Consider the following 4,145-nt stretch of genomic DNA (forward strand, 5'->3'; position numbering starts at 1 on the left):
TAGCAACGTCCCCACAGCAGCAACTAGACCCTCCCCCTCCCCCAGGCTAGGCCCCCCAGTGATAGAGCTCGAACGAGGGGTGCGGGCACCATGGTAACAGGATGACACCCCAAGCATCATAGGCGTGCATAGTGATGTCATTGTGTGACATCACAGCATCCCGCTCAAGCCACTCTTCTGTTCCATTGTGACATAATCATATGACACCACAGTGACCCCATGCAACCTATCATTGATGTGCCATTGTGATGCCATCATGTAACATCAGGGGCCTCACATCAATCCACCATCTTCTGTCACTATGACACCCTCACATGACCTCACAGCAGCTTTGCATCACCCCCATTCTCGTGCCTTTGTGATGTCATAGGGACTTTATGACAATGCACCCTCATGCCATCAGAATGCCATTACTGTATCATGACATCATCATTTAACATCACATTGGCCTCATACAAACCCACCTGCAACAGGCTGTGTTTCTATGACATCATGGCCGCCTTGCATTCACTGCCATTAGTTTGTCATTTCGCTAGGATGTCATCACGTGACATCTAGCATCAACCCATTATCGCATCATTATGCAACATCTCAATAGGCTCCCTTGACGTGGCTGTCACATCCCTTTGTGAGGTCACTACATGTTATGAGGTCATGGTCTTTACCCCCACTGTCACTGTATCTTTCTCCCTTCAACCCATCATTCCATCACTGTGTGCCATCGCTTCAGCACCATGTGATGATGTCACAAACACCTCACTACGTGACTGTGACACTGGCTTGAGGTGCCAGCTCATGCCAAGATCCCCATGTCTCCACTGAACACTGAGAAATACATGGCTGGAACCAGTCTGGGACACCTGTAGGACTGTATTATTAAAATGGGTATTAGAATTATAAGACTCTGTTTAGATTTTAGCAAAAGGTGTGAAGGCGTGGAAGGCATAAGATGCACTGTCCTAGGGTTCGGGGTTCCACAACCACTGCTCCCAAGAGAAGGAGGCGGGTGGTGGTGGTCGGGGACTCTCTCCTCAGGGGGACTGAGTCATCTATCTGCCGCCCTGATTGGGAAAACCAAGAAGTCTGCTGCTTGCCAGGAGCTAAGATTCGCGATGTGACGGACAGACTGCCGAGACTCATCAAGCCCTCGGATCGCTACCCCTTCCTGCTTCTCCACGTGGGCACCAATGATACTGCCAAGAATGACCTTGAGCGGATCACTGCAGACTACGTGGCTCTGAGAAGAAGAATAAAGGAGTTTGAGGCGCAAGTGGTGTTCTCGTCCATCCTCCCCGTGGAAGGAAAAGGCCTGGGTAGAGACCGTCGAATCGTGGAAGTCAACGAATGGCTACGCAGGTGGTGTCGGAGAGAAGCCTTTGGATTCTTTGACCATGGGATGGTGTTCCAAGAAGGAGAAGTGCTAGGCAGAGACGGGCTCCACCTAACGAAGAGAGGGAAAAGCATCTTCGCAAGCAGGCTGGCTAACCTAGTGAGGAGGGCTTTAAACTAGGTTCACCGGGGGAAGGAGACCAAAGCCCTGAGGTAAGTGGGGAAGTGGGATACCGGGAGGAAGCACGAGCAGGAGCGCGTGAGAGGGGAGGGCTCCTGCCTCATACTGAGAAAGAGGGGCGATCAGCGGGTTATCTGAAGTGCCTATACACAAATGCACGAAGCCTGGGAAACAAGCAGGGAGAACTGGAAGTCCTGGCAAAGTCAAGGAATTATGATGTGATTGGAATAACAGAGACTTGGTGGGATAACTCACATGACTGGAATACTGTCATGGATGGAAATAAGCTGTTCAGGAAGGACAGACAGGGCAGAAAAGGTGGGGGAGTTGCACTGTATGTAAGAGAGCAGTATGACTGCTCAGAGCTCAAGTATGAAACTGCAGAAAAACCTGAGAGTCTCTGGATTAAGTTTAGAAGTGTGAGCAACAAGGGTGATGTCGTGGTGGGAGTCTACTATTGACCACCGGACCAGGGGGATGAGGTGGACGAGGCTTTCTTCCGGCAACTCGCAGAAGTTACTAGATCGCACGCCCTGGTCCTCATGTGAGACTTCAATCATCCTGATATCTGCTGGGAGAGCAATACATCAGTGCACAGACAATCCAGGAAGTTTTTGGAAAATGTAGGGGACAGTTTCCTGGTGCAAGTGCTGGTGGAACCAACTAGGGACAGAGCTCTTCTTGACTTGCTGCTCACAAACCGGGAAGAATTAGTAGGGGAAGCAAAAGTGGATGGGAACCTGGGAGGCAGTGACCATGAGATCGTCGAGTTCAGGATCCTGACACAAGGAAGAAAGGAAAGCAGCAGAATACGGACCCTGGACTTCAGAAAAGCAGACTTTGACTCCCTCAGGGAACTGATGGGCAAAATCCCCTGGGAGAATAACATGAGGGGGAAAGGAGTCCAGGAGACCTGGCTGTATTTTAAAGAATCCTTATTGAGGTTACAGGGACAAACCATCCCGATGTGTAGAAAGAATAGTAAATATGGCAAAAAGAAAAGGAGTACTTGTGGCACCTTAGAGACTAACCAATTTATTTCAGCATAAGCTTTCGTGAGCTACAGCTCACTTCATCGGATGCATACTGTGGAAAATACAGAAGATGTTTATATACATAGAAACCATGAAAAAATGGGTGTTTACCACTACAAAAGGTTTTCTCTCCACCTACCCTACTCTCCTGCTGGTAATAGCTTATCTAAAGTGATCACTCTCCTTACAATGTGTATGATAATCAAGGTGGGCCATTTCCAGCACAAATCCAGGGTTTAACAAGAACCGTCAGAGGAAGGGGGGGGTAGGAAAAAACAAGGGGAAATAGGTTACCTTGCATAATGACTTAGCCAACATCCATTTTTTCATGGTTTGTATGTATATAAACATCTTCTGTATTTTCCACAGTATGCATCCGATGAAGTGAGCTGTAGCTCACAAAAGCTTATGCTCAAATAAATTGGTTAGTCTCTAAGGTGCCACAAGTACTCCTTTTCTTTTTGAGAATACAAACTAACACGGCTGTTACTCTGAATCCTGTCATTATGCAAGGCACTGCATTTAGCCGTATGGAGTGGAAATCTATCAACTGCATGAAAAAGCTTGTACAGATACAGACAAACGTCATCTTCCTTTGCAAATGCAAACAGATGGACATCGTACCAAAAGGACTGAAGGTAAAAAATCCATTACAATCTACATACCACACAGACTATGCTGACAGCTTGTGCCACACGCTCTCAAAGAAACTGCGGAACCACCTGATCAACATCCTCTGCAGCAAACAGGGAAAGATAAAGAATGAGCTCTCAAAAATGGATACTCTCATAAAAAACTAACCTTCCACACAAACTTCCTTGTGGCTGGACTTTACTAAAACTAGACAAGCCATTTACAACACACACTTTGCTTCTCTACAAAAGAAAAAGGACACTAAACTTTCTAAACTACTACATGCCACAAGGGGCCAAAGCAATGGTTCCCTCAACCCATCCAGCAATATTGTTAACCTATCCAACTATACTCTTAGCCCAGTAGAAGCTGCTGTCCTATCTCGGGGCCTCTCCTTCTGCCCCTCCACCCCCACGAACATGATACAGTTCTGTGGTGACCTAGAATCCTATTTTCAACGTCTCCGACTCAAGGAATATTTCCAACACACCTCTGAACAACATACTAATCCACAGAGACCTCCCTACCAACACTACAAAAAGAAGGATTCTAGGTGGACTCCTCCTGAAGGTCGAGATAGCAGACTGGACTTCTACATAGTGTGCTTCTGCCGACGTGCACGGGCTGAAATTGTGGAAAAGCAGCATCACTTGCCCCACAACCTCAGCCGTGCAGAACACAATGCCATCCACAGTCTCAGAAACAACTCTGACATCATAATCAAAAAGGCTGACAAAGGAAGTGCTGTTGTCATCATGAATAAGTCGGAATATGAACAAGAGGCTGCTCGGCAGCTCTCCAACACCACTTTCTACAAGCCATTACCCTCTGATCCCACTGAGAGTTACCAAAAGAAACTACAGCATTTGCTCAAGAAACTCCCTGAAAAAGCACAAGAACAAATCCGCACAGACACACCCCTGGAACCCCGACCTGGGATATTCTATCTACTACCCAAGATCCATAAA

This window comes from Chelonia mydas, chromosome 7 (genome assembly GCF_015237465.2).
Source record: "Chelonia mydas isolate rCheMyd1 chromosome 7, rCheMyd1.pri.v2, whole genome shotgun sequence".
Taxonomy (NCBI): domain Eukaryota; kingdom Metazoa; phylum Chordata; order Testudines; family Cheloniidae; genus Chelonia; species Chelonia mydas.